Source organism: Odocoileus virginianus, chromosome 6, assembly GCF_023699985.2.
Source record: "Odocoileus virginianus isolate 20LAN1187 ecotype Illinois chromosome 6, Ovbor_1.2, whole genome shotgun sequence".
Classification (NCBI taxonomy): Eukaryota; Metazoa; Chordata; class Mammalia; order Artiodactyla; family Cervidae; genus Odocoileus; species Odocoileus virginianus.
In genome coordinates, this window is record NC_069679.1 from 80,257,289 (window position 1) to 80,271,466 (window position 14,178).

The window sequence follows — 14,178 nt, forward strand, 5'->3', positions numbered from 1 at the left end:
CCTACATGTGCCTGTGAAGACAGGTGGAAACAAAATATGAACTGCTTAATCATTTGGGCAAATGAATTGCCTATAGCTATTAAAATTACAAACATTTGTAACTTTTGATTGAGCAGACCCCTTCTTGGGAATTAACAGGATATAAGAATATATGAACAGAGTTCTTATTGCAAGATTGTTCATGGTATAAAACCCTGAAATAAGTAAATACCTAATATTAGGAAAATGACTGAAGCAATCATGGCATATCCATAATATGGGATAATATGCAGCCATTAAAAATTTAAATAGAGTTATAATAATTGACTTGGAAGACTAGCTGTGAGATACTGTTAACTAGGTGAGCAAGGCGAGGAAGAGTGTTTGTTATAACATTCTTTATATATACATATATGCACACATAGATGACTCTGAGTATGGATAATAAAGTTTTATATAGATATACATATAATATTACCTAAATTATTAATAAGGACAGTGTTATAAGAGCAGTGATGTAGTTTGGAGGTAGAGGAGGAAGTGAAATAAAGCAAAAGAAAGTAAAAGACCACAAAGGCAAATATGCTATCATCAATTAATGCTATCATTAATTAATTATGCTATCATTAATTAATGCTATTTGATAGCAAATATGCTATCATTAATTAATCATGTAAACATATTTATATATAGATTGGGCTTCCCTGGTGACTCAGAGGTTAAAGCATCTGCCTGCCATGTTGGAGACCTGAGTTCGATCCCTGGGTGGGAGATCCCCTGGAGAAGGAAATGGCAACCCACTCCAGTATTCTTGCCTGGAGAATCCCATGGGCGGAGGAGGCTGGTAAGCTACAGTCCACAGGGTTGCAAGGAGTCAGACACGACTGAGCGACTTCACTTACTCACTTGTATTTACAGACACTTTAAAGGATACATACAAAATGCTTTTTTTAAAATCAAGGTATAATTTACATGTCACATTATATTAGCGTCAGGTGTACAACATAATGATTTGATATTTGTATATATTGTGAAATGATTACCCCAATAATTCTACCAAACGTCTGTTACCATAAGCAGATACAAATTTGTTGATGTGTTGTTTAGGTAATGGCTTTCAACCAGGAAAGAAGGCTTGAAATAATATTGTAGAAAGCTGTCGTTGGGAGAAAATAAATGTGTTATGGTCCTAGTATTTTAAGATTTTGCAATAAATCAGTTCTAAGCAGAAGAAAGGGCCAGCTGTGTGGTACATCTAGACTTCAGCCAGGTTAGTGGGAGGGAGTGCTGGATTGCTTTGGTGAGGAAGTGGGCAGTGAGTACACACAGTCCCAACCACATCACCTCAAGCTGTATCCTTCAGCTCTGATCCACCCCAGCCAAGTGCAAGGAGACTGAGCCCCCATCTGCCCGAACACAGGAAGCAAATCTACTCAAATCCAGACTTGGTTAGGGTTAGGTGCAAGTGTCTAAAAAATTATCTAGATTGTTTTCTCCTACCATATGTATCCTGCTCTTAATTTTCATAATATTTATTGCATTTATTTATGAATTAAATATTGATGTCCATTCTCCATTCTTCTATACACACCTCTCTGAGAGAAGGTACTTAAACTCACTGTTACATCCTCAGAATTTAGTGTGGTGCCTGTACTTAGTGAAACTTGAAGAATATTCATTGAAGGTTCATAAACATATCTTTTCTATATTGGAAAATACATAAGGTAGTGATAATTACATTTCTGTTGTTGTTATGGACCTACTTGAGACTTGAATGAAAGCTATGAAACTTCTGGGCTTCCCTGGTGGCTCAGTGGCAAAGAATCCACTTGCCAATGCAGGAGACGTGGAAGATCCCCTGGAGCAGGAAATGGCAACCTGGGAAATGCTATGGACAGAGGAGCCTGGCAGACTACAGTCCAGGGCTTACAAGAGTCAGACATGACTTAGTGACTAAACAACAACAGCAGCAATGAAATCTTCCCAGAAAAATTCAGAATTTTGTCACATTTTCTGGAGATTCATTGACTCCCTAAAGCCCACTCATGTGGGGTTCATCATTTTCAAATTATGTTAATCCCACATTTTAAACAGCAGATGTTAACTTTTATGGAGTACTTACTATTTGTCAGACTTTGAGCTGTTGAGCATGAGGTATTGCAATTAATCCTCATCGCTCTAGGAGGTAAGTCCTATTTTTACTTTTTAAACAGACGAAGAATCAATTTAAGAGAGACCAACTGACTTACCCAAGCTCACAGAGCTAATCAGTAGCATAGCCAGAGCTCAAACCAAGATCTTTTTGTATTTCAGCCTGAGTTTGCACTCCTATCCACTGAAAACGTATTGTTTCCACCATGGTGAGCGATGGAGTGATCCAGTGAAGACAGTTAATCTCCTCTAGTAAGAGTCTGAGATGATGATGTTAGCTGGCTTGAGCTCCTGACTTGATGTGAGCAAAGTTTCCATGATCAAACAGGACAGGCTGTTCCCCCAGCAGCACTCTCGATGCTCAGAGAGTCCTCATTCCTGCTGCACTTGTTTAGCAATTGGCAGAGCTGTGGCTCCAAATTATCTTGCGCATGTTTCAAGCCATTTAAATTGTCATTGTAGGATTTTGCCTATTAGCAAAATAGCATCCCCTGAATACTGATTATGTAAAGTAGCACAATTGTCTGGTGATCAGAAAGCAGTGATTTCTTGAATGCAGTCCAGCTCCTTTTCAGTGAAATGTAAGGAACTTGCTTCCTCAATATTCTTTATGTAATTAGATAGATTCAGGGGGTATTCATATTTTACCACACGTTGATAGAAAAATAAACAGGCACAGTATTTTGAAAAATGCTTAATTGCACATCTAAATGTCCTTTGTCATTGAGGCTAAAGATGAGTAAAACATGCCTTTTGTCTTTTTCAGCCCTTTTCTTGCATGACATCTTCATCAGCGATTGAGGGAACCCAAGGACACTAAATAAACTCTTGGCATGGAATTTAGCTCTTAGTTAGCTGTTCCCAGGGTGGGGAACGGGGAAAGTACTCCTGGTTAAATCTGGAGCCATTAGCATGCTGGTGTTTGATCAGCTGAGTTACTCACTTTTAAGCTTCATCATTTTCACATTTAAAGTAATTTTGGTCAGTAAGAGAAAATTACACTCATTATATCGAAATGCAAATACATGTTTAGAAAGCATGTGGTTTGGAAGACAAATGTGACACAATCCCAACACTAATGCCTCATTAGCGGCATTTGCACACACCTCTGTTTCTATCTTTTAGCTTTTTATAATCATCATAATGTCATGCCTCTCTCCATGAAATCAGGAGATATATTTATTTTTGTTGTTCTTCCCACAGGCAAGAAGTGGAGTTTTCTCATCCCTATTTTTTGACTTCTTGCTTCCTGCACCAGTGACTATATAATCAGATACAATTGTGCCTGAAATCATGCAGAAATCCTAGGTAACACTCCCGGAGAGAACCAAGAGATCTCAAAATTAGGAAACAACCTCCCTTAAGATTCCTTTAGAATTACATCTGCACTGATCTTCAATGAGGAATCCTTAAAGGCATGACTAAAGCAAACTTATTTACAGTAGATTAAAAATGGTTACAAATTCTCTATTACCCTGACCATTGAGAGGTGGAAGCTACATTATATCCCTGGAGTCTCTGCTCATCTGGTGACTTACCTGACCAATTCAGAGAAAAGGACACTCTGAGTCTCTCAAGGCAATGTCATAAGAAGCCTTGCAGCTTCTGCCCTCATCTCTTGGAACACTATTTCTAAGTGCCTTGAGCTGTGGTTTAAGAAGTCTGCATGAGACAGGGTGTTCGGGGCTGGTGCACTGGGACGACCCTGAGGGAGGGGATGGGGAGGGAGGTGGGAGGGGGGTTCAGGATGAGGACACATGTACACCCATGGGTGATTCATGTCAATGTATGGCAAAGGCCACTAAATGTTGTAAAGTAATTAGTCTCCAATTAAAATGGATTAACTAATTTAAAAAAAAGAATAGAAAAGAAGTCTGGCTACTCTGAGATCACGTGTTGGTCTCCCCATGAGGCTTCCAGCAGACCCCAGCCTTCCAGCTGTTGCTTTCACAGCACCAGTTTTCTGTTTTGTTTTCATTTCAATGTAGGTTTTATTGTTCAGGAATAGTTTAGTTTGGGACTTCCCTGGTCGTCCCGTGGTTAAGAATCCTCCTGTCAATTCAGGTGGCGTAGGCTGGAAAAGGTCAGTTTTCATTCCAGTCCCTAAGAAAGGCAATCCCAAAGAATGCTCAAACTACCACACAGTTGCGCTCATCTCACATGCTAGTAAGGTAATGCTTAAAATTCTCCAAGCCAGGCTTCAGCAATACATGAACCGAGAACTTCCAGATGTTCAAGCTGGTTTTAGAAAAGGCAGAGGAACCAGAGATCAAATTGCCAACATCTGCTGGATCATTAAAAAAGCAAGAGAGTTCCAGAAAAACATCTATTTCTGCTTTATTGACTATGCCAAAGCCTTTGACTGTGTGGATCACAACAAACTGTGGAAAATTCTGAAAGAGATGGGAATACCAGACCACCTGACCTGCCTCTTGAGAAACCTGTATGCAGGTCAGGAAGCAAGAGATAGAACTGGACATGGAACAACAGACTGGTTCCAAATAGGAAAAGGAGTATGTCAAGGCTGTATATTGTCACCCTGCTTATTTAACTTATATGCAGAGTATATCATGAGAAACGCTGGGCTGGATGAAGCACAAGCTGGAATCAAGATTGCTGGGAGAAATATCAATAACCTCAGATATGCAGATGACACCATCCTTATGGCAGAAAGTGAAGAGGAACTGAAAAGCCTCTTGATGAAAGTGAAAGAGGAGAGTGAAAAAGTTGGCTTAAAGCTTAACATCCAGAAAACTAAGATCATGGCATCTGGTCCCATTGCCTCGTGGGAAATAGATGGGGAGACAGTGGAAACAGTGTCAGACTTTATTTTTTGGGGGGCTCCCAAATCACTGCAGATGGTGACTGCAGCCATGAAATTAAGACACTTACTCCTTGGAAGGAAAGTTATGACCAACCTAGATAGCATATTAAAAAGCAGAGACAAAAAAAAAAAAAAAAAGCAGAGACATTACTTTGCCTTTGTTCAAAGGTCCATCTCTTCAAGGCTATGGTTTTTCCAGTGGTCATGTATGGATGTGAGAGTTGGACTGTGAAGAAAGCTGAGCACCGAAAAATTGATGCTTTTGAACTGTGGTGTTGGAGAAGACTCTTGAGAGTCCCTTGGATTGCAAGGAGATCCAACCAGTCCATCCTAAAGGAGATCAGTCCTGGGTGTTCATTGGAAGGACTGATGCTGAAACTGCAACTCCAATACTTCGGCCACCTGATGCAAAGAACTGACTCATTGGAAAAGACCCTGATGCTAGGAAAGATTGAAGGCAGGAGGAGAAGGGGACGACAGAGGATGAGATGGTTGGATGGCATCACCGACTCCACAGACATGAGTTTGAGTAAACTCCGGGAGTTGGTGATGGACAGGGAGGCCTCTTGTGCTGCGATTCATGGTGTCGCAAAGAGTCGGACACGACTGATGGACTGACCTGAACTGAACTGAACTGAGGTTCCATCCCTGGTCCTGAAGATTCCACGTGCCGTGGGGCACCCAAGCCTGAGCACCACTACTACCTGAGCCCGTGCTCTAGAGCCCGTGAGCCGCACTACTGAGCTCATGTGCTGCAACTACTGACGGCTGTGCACCCTGGAACCCGCGCTCTGAAACACGAGAAGCCACCACAACATGGAGTAGCCTCTGCTTGCTGCAGCTAGGGAAAGCCGGCATGCGGCACCAAAGACCCAGTACAGCCAGAGATAAATAAATAAGTAAAAATTAAGAAAAGATAGTCTGATGTTCATAATTTCTGACTGGAAAGGCCATGCCTGGCCATACAGGGTGACTCGAGGAGGCACTGTGTTGATATGAAGGCAGAAGAGTAAGATGCAAGCATGGGCTAGGGCTGTATTTCGGTCCCTGTGGGGAGGCATGGAAGAGGCAGGGAAACTGACTGATTTGAATAATGTCAGTAGCCTTCTATGGGTGGGTCTGACCCTCCTTGTCTAGTACCTGGCTGTGGGGTGATTAAAACAGAGGAACACTAACTCTGGGTTTCTTGGAAACCCCATAAAGAGGGAGTGAGTGAAGTTGCTCAGTCATGTCGGACTCTGCGACCCCATGGAGTGTAGCCCGCCAGGCTCCTCCATCCACGGGATTCTCCAGGCAAGAAGACTGGAGTGGGTTGCCATTTCCTTCTCCAGGGGATCTTCCCAACCCAGGGATCGGACCCAGGTCTCCCACATTGCAGGCAGATTCTTTACCATCTGAGCCACCACTAGGGGCTAACGATTTTGGGTTGATTGGTTAGTGTATGAAAGGTACTTGTTCTATCTCTAGGAATTTGGCTAGCCCCGAGACGGGCATTCTCTCCCTGGCCAGCAAAACCCCAGATGCCAAAGCATCAAGAATATAGAAAATAAGAACTTGTATTAATACAACCAGAAATGTGAGTGAAGCCATCTCAGACCCTCCAGACCCGGCTATCTGCCATCTGATACTGTTGACAGGACTCCATCAGTGCCATGTGTACCTCAAGAAACACCCAGCTGAGCCCCATCTCAATTCCTGACCTACACATTTACAGGGTACTGTAAAAATGTTGTTCTTTTCATCTGCTGGGTCTGGGGTAGTTTGCTATGTTAGCTAACTGGGATATTGCACCACGACTTTTTTTTATTTTTTAAGTATTTATTTCATTTGGCTGCATGTGGCCTTAGTTATTATGGCATGTGGGATCTAGTACCTGGACCAGGGATTGAACCCAGGCCCCCTGCATTGGGAGTGCAAAGTCTTAGCCACTGGCCCACCAGGGAGGTCCCTGCACCACAGCTTTAGAGGCTTTCACTTTCTGTCCCAATCATCCGAAATCCATTAGACTGAGTATTCATTCTTGACCAACGCCAAAAGTCAGCAAAATTTTGACTAAAGTCGATTTCCTTTTATCTTTCGGCAGAATTCCGCTTGGATAATATGATTAATCAAATTTCTTTTAGCTACTCGGATGAACAGAAACACCACATACACAATATAAAATAACCCAGATGAATACTAGAAACGACTTCCAGGTTTCTAGGTTATAAAGCTACAACATTTTCAAGCTTAAGGAAGTATTTATCTCCTATCTTTTTCAAACTGATTCTGCCAAAAGTTAGGGAGGTAAATGGGGAGGGGCTTCCAGCTGATATTAACATATATGGCTCTGAGGATAAATGATAACATTGCCTACTATGAGGCTACATAGTGAAAGCTGAAGAAAACCTATGCCATCTCTATTTCCACACAGATTAATTCCAGAGGGTCTTACACTTCTCCCCAACAGTTCTTGCTTGACTGGCTTGAGTAGTGCCTGCATTTCCCTGTCCTACACCTGCTTCCATCTGGAGTTTAATATGCACTCATCTCTTTTCCATTCCAGGAGGGATATGTAATGAAAATCTCCATATTAGTCATCAGCTGTCAACACTGACAAATTTCAATTACCATCCTTCAGTAGCAGTTCACGCTAGAGAAGGAAGTCAGGGAAGGCACACTGGGATAGCACACTAGTGACAGATCTATTTTAATTGCCTTTCTTATATCCACATTTAACCTCTGTCATTTTGACAGGAGAAAGAAACTCACAGAGGAGGTAACTTTTTCTGCCCATGATAAAGCAGAGTGGGATGGGGAAAGAAGAGACAGTAACACATATCAATATATGTAGACTGGCATTGATTGCTACAGATGCTTTCCTTCCCCTGTGAGGCCTGCGGTGGTAACTTTCTGCTTATCAAAATACTTTGCATTTAATCAGCTGCCTGGATGGATGCTCCTGCTGATCATCCATAAATTATTCATCAATTAAAAAGACTTGGCACAATCTTTTTTTTTTTTGCTTCATTTTCTGAGAGATGAATTTTCAAGAGCCCATAGCGGGAGTTGTCCTTTGTGAGTTCTCATATCTTCTTATTCCTCCCAATAATACTGCTCATTTAGCCTTTTGATTGCAGCTTGATGGCTGCATCCAAGACTACCTCTGCCTTGATGGATCCTCTTGGAGCTGTGCTATTTTCTTCTCCCTTCTTTCTTTTCCTTTAATCCTAAGAGACCTAAGTGCTTTTCTTGAAATAAAGAAAAAATGCATTTTTTTTTAAATGAGACATGTTAAAAATCATTGATGGCCTTTGGTTTTTCACAGATCCATTTCTCATGAGATTTTTTCACTGTGGGTTCTCTTCCATGGGTGATCTGGTTTCTGTTAAAATCCAGTCAAAATGAAACCAAGGTATCTTTCTATAATAATAATTTGTTAATATCTCTTGGCCCTTATGCTTCCCATTGTATTACAATAAAGTTATTTATTTCAGTCATCAGATAACCCCTGTGAAGTACATACTGTTATTATCCACTTGTTGCATGTGAGAAATAAGTTCAGAGGTTTTTAAGTAGGTCTCTCGTGGTTACACAGCTAAAAAGTAGTGAACCTGGGATTCTTTCTCAGGGAGTCTGACTACAGAATCCGATTCTCAGGTTCTCTGTTGCACTACTCATTAGGAGTTCTGTGTGCCATGTTTTATCATTTATTAATATTGTTATTATTTATATTTATAATTATTTTATTTATTGTTACTGCCTGCAGAAGAAGAGCATTCTCCTGGGGGCTTACAAGTTCATTATTGTTTTGAGAACTAGAAAGAAAGGATAATGTGGTTTCATCTATCTCAGGAAAAAAGTCAGAAGAGCTAAGCTAACTTTCCTAAAGAACTAACAGCCAGAGACAAGGAGAGCAGTTAGGTATGAGCAAATCAGTAAAGGAGTTGCTGAAGGCATTTCCGAGTTTAGGGATGAGTAACACCAGGAGAGGACATGGCGCCAGATGGACCCCCATAGCACCGAGACATTAGGTATCAGCGACTTCCCAGGAGTCATCTTCTAGACACGAAGCCACAGCTTTAGCCTTGATACTTTCTCTCTTCCGTCTCCTCTTTCCTCCAGTTAGTTCTTGGCCAAGCTCTATCCAGGGAATTCTAAGAGTTGTGCTCACACTTGTGAATTGTATGATAAGGGAAGACGTCACTTCTTCTAGCGATTCTTTAAAAAGTTTTTGGCTATGCCACAAGGCATCTGGGATCTTAGTTCCCAGACCAGTGATCGAACCCACGCCCCCTGCACTGGAAGCACTGGTCTTAACCACTGGACCACCAGGGAAGTCCAAGACACGTCACTTCCTAATTCTCATCCTTAAACGAATGCAACAAAACTGTGCAGGCTGTCGTGCAAACTAGCATAGTCCTGAATCTTTCAGGGTATCCAGTGGCTGTTCCTTTCTCCAGAAGGTCCCTGAGAAATAAGTTGTGAGTAAGGTGGTAATGAAGTTTCGGTTTTGCGAAGGCAGTTAAGACAGGAGAGAGAGAGCACGCCGAACTGTGGATGCCTGGCCAAGAATGGCGCAGAAGGAAGCAAATTACAATCAGTTATAAATCAGAGTGGAATTGAGAGGGGTTAAGGAGGTGATTAAATTCTTTCTTCTGAATAGAGAGTGAAGCCTGAAAGTTGAAAGAATGGCCTTGGTGGAATTTAATAGAACTCCTCCTAATGATTAAAAGGATAAACCCCACCATTTGATGGAGTGTTCCTTTATAAATGCAAGCAAAGCACAATCACCCCAGGGTATGTGAATTAACTGTGCTCATTTATAAAATGCCTTATATTTAACAGAATGTGTATGACAAGCTGAAGACAAATCTATGAATATATTTAGTTCTGCGAGTGCCAAGATTTCTTACCCTTCTTTAGGAAATATCCCAAATGAGGTATAATGCAACTCTGGAAATATCAGGACTCATTAAATGCTTGCTGCTTCGTATAACAAAGGAGTCTGTGTAAAGAAGAATTGCCCTTAGAATGATTAATATGTTAGCATGGATTGGAGTTATAAATATCATGTATGATAGTTATCCCTGCCTTGGGGGCTATGACACATATATCATGTAGCTCTCTAGCACCTGACATTAGGGCCTTGAGGAGGGGCTTACCTTTATTACATACATGTTATATATTAGGAGATTTTTGGTTTCTGAAAATTATTTTATTGAACTCTCAAAGTGATTTTGTCCATAAGGTGTCATTGGTTCTTTTGCATATGTGAGTAACCTGAGGTTCAGAGAACTGAGTAAAATATTCATAGGTCATAAAACTGTAATTGTGAAAACCGAGTTTAAATTCAAGATCACTGACCTCTAAAGTATATACTTTCTATTATTATATCATGCTGTCTTATAGAATAGCATAGGTACTTCCTGCACATATTAACGGTGGGTACTCAATAAATATTTTTTGTGTGAACTATGAAGGATCAATCCATCCATGGATTTGAAATTTCACTAAAAGAAGTAAAGTGAAATAAGATACAAATAAAAACAATGTGAATATCATTAAAATGATAGATGCAGACATATAGATGTAATAACATTTATAGAAATTCAGTGGAAAATGCTACTATGGAAGTATAATATTTATTAAGGGACTCTTCTCAGGTGCAAAGAGAAAACTTTGGTTTTTAAAATGTGCAGTTCTTAATTAAAATGTCCTCTCCACATCTTACCAATCCCTTCAGAAAAGCATGCTACAGTGTTTCAATATTACATACTCGAAGGTACCTAAAAGCCTACTTATTCTGCAGTAATTTTGTCCTGGCATATTTTCCTTTCAGTAATAAGATAAATTAAACCCATCTTCAGGTGATTTTTTTTGGCAGACTACACAGGCAACCATAAAAGTCCTCCCAGTGAAAATGTCCTCAAGGGAAATGCTCTCCTTAGGTCTTCAAGAAAATTTTAGGACTGTTCTCAGGAATAAATATCTCATTCAGGTTAGGCATGCTTGACCTTGATAAGCAGCTGGGGATTCTGAACTTGGAGCCATGTGACCTCCCAGAGACCACACTCTATTGCTGACTGTGTGCTGATGCTTATCTTTGTGAGTCCTGGAAAAAGAAAGGGCAGAAATAGCTTTTGAGTCAGTTAATTTGGTTAGAAGGGCCCCAGGAGACCAGTTTGATGACAGGAAAGTCAACCCATAGCTACTCTGGGATGATTTAATTAAGATGCTTCAGTTGGCATCTACATAATATAAAATGAATTCCATCAAATTGCAGGGAAGCATGTTACATTGAAATCTTGCCCCTTACTCTTAATTACCATATGAAAAACTTTATATTTATTTAATAATAAATAATCTCATCCTAGACTATTTCCAAATCATTTTCCAGGTGCTCCCACTTTATTATTTGTTTCTTAAAACTTCTGTTTCCTTACTGGAAGTTTTGAGACCGCTAAAATAAACTGGAAAATTATAGCATGCAAAAATATTCACTATCCAGTGAAATGAATATGTGTAAAACACTTAATCCTTGTAACAATCCTATGAGTTAATTACTCTATCATCCATATTTGATAGATGAGAAAACAAAGTCTCAGAAGCTTGAAAGAAATTTTCCAAGGTTATACTTGTGGCAAAAGGTGAAATCAAGTTTCAAACCCAGACTTGTATTGTTTCAAAATTCCATGTTTACCCAATGAATCTGTATTATCATCCTTCAGTTTTGGTGGGAAAGCCATGACCTCACATTAATTGTCTCTTTTGTCATGTTTCATCATCTTGTGTCCATTGTACTTAACAACCATTTATTGAGGGGCTGTTATATGCAGGTTATTAGAGACTCATGCAAGACACAGTGTTCTCTCTCTTCAGGGTTTTTTTGTTTTGTTTTTTTTGCACAAACTGAAATTTGGTGTGAAATATCATTATGGTCCTTCTTAGCATCACTTACTCAGCTATGTTTTATTCCATATATTGATCTAAGCCAAGCCAATATCCCTTGTCATCTGGTAATGGGCACTCAAAACACAAAGGTCCCTGCTTTTGTCCACCTAGGCCAGCATTTCACATTGGGCTATGCAGCTCCTCCGCACCCATTTTTGTCACTGTCTTGCTCGCTTCTGTGACTCCTCTCATTTTAGTGTTTTGGCCTTGATATTCTTTGGATTGATGTTCAAAAACATTCTTCTACTCTCAGATAAGAAAACACAATCATCAGAATGATTGTACCCCTTTTTTGTCCCTCACACACGGATGGGCAGCAAGAATAAAGCAGTTCGTGTTTCACACCTGGTCTTTAAGTTCACATAAAACCTTCTCATATTTCAGAGGGTTTTCTGGATTCAATATCTTATGTCAGCAGCACAATCTCCGGTTTAGGGTGCTGGACACCTTCCCCCTATTACAATAGTTATATTGCCCTGTTATACTTGTGTATCTAGTTCTCTTGCTGTTGTTCAGTCGTTCAGTCATGTCCAACTGTCTGTGACCCTATGAACTGCAGTATGCCAGGCTTCCCTTTCCTTCACTATCTCCCAGAGTTTGTTCAAACTCATGCCCATTGAGTTGGTGATGACATTCAAACATCTAGTCCTCTGTCGCCTCCTTCTCCTCCTGGCCTCAGTCTTTCACAGCATCAGAGTCTTTTCCAGTGAGTTAGCTCTTCGCATCAGGTGGCCGAAGTACTGGAGCTTCAGCTTTAGCATCAGTCCTTCCAATAAATATTCAGGGTTAATTTCCTTTGGGATTGACTGGTTTGATCTCCGTGCTGTCCAAGGGAAGCTCAAGAGTCTTCTCCAACACCACAGTTCAAAAGTATCAATTCTTTGTCTCTCAGCTTTCCCTATGGTTCAACTCTGACATCCATACATGACTACTGGAAAAACCATAGCTTTGACTATACAGACATTTGTCGGCAAAATGATATCTCTGCTTTTTATATGCTGTCTAGGTTTGTCATAGCTTTTCTTCCAAGGAGTAAGCATCTTTTAATTTCATGGCTTCAGTCACCACCTGCAGTGATTTTGGAGCCCCCCAAAATAAAGTCTCACTGTTTCCATTTTTTTTCCGATCTGTTTGCAATGAAGTGGTATCTATTTCAACCACTATGTTATATACTCTTCATAGTCCAGAACACTGTCTAATTTATCACAGCTGTCACCTCATTCAGGCTCACCACCAGAGCAGACACTCTATAAAGATGATCAGTCAGAACCCTTTCTTTAACTATTAATAATAGATGTGATGAATTAACCTTTGCTTTGGAGACAGGCTGATGAAGTAAATCAGACAAAGTCCCTTCCCTTATGGGTTTTGTAACCTTGAAGTTATTTCAGAAAGGGTAGGAGGGCATGACAACCCACTCCAGTACTCTTGCCTGGAGAATCCCATGGACAGAGGGGCCTGGTGAGCTACAGTCCATAGGATCGCAAAGAGTCAGACACAACTAAAGCAGCTTGGCACAAAGACAGAAGAAAGGGGAGAAAATAAGGAAAGGTAATCTAACATTACATGAATAACTGTGATGTGCGAAGCAGTGTTCACTCTCTGATGTTTGCCACCCCATTTCACATTTTAGGCACAGCCCATCATAGAGGAAGTAAGCTAAGCTTTCCTAAACATTTGTGCTATACCCTAACATGGAAATAAACCTTAGTTGTCAACATTTCTGAAGCATGATCATTTGGTACTTGTTATTTCTGGGAATCTTCTTGTTTCAGCAAAGGTAGAAGCTGGGTTTACTGTTGCTGTCACATTTGAGTTCACTGTTGCCTATAGTAAGTGTCACTTTTTTCTTGACTTGTCTTCTCAACCTTTGGGCATTTGCTGGTAATAGCTCACTCCTTTTTTGTATTTAATTTTAAGAAAATAAACTTATAACCATGGATTAGAAGACTGCTTTGTTCCCCCTTCATAACACAATGTAGAGGCTAGATGGGTGAAATAAGTAGGCTTAACATAGCAATAGAAAGAGATGGGAATACCAGACCACCTGACCTGCCTCTTGAGAAATCTGCATGCAGGTCAGGAAGCAACAGTTAGAACTGGACATGGAACAACAAACTGGCTCCAAATAGGAAAAGGAATATGTCAAGGCTGTATATTGTCACCCTGCTTATTTAACTTACATGCAGAGTACATCATGAGAAACGCTGGGCTGGATGAAGCACAAGCTGGAATCAAGATTGCCAGGAGAAATGTCAATAACCTCAGATATGCAGATGAAACCACCCTTA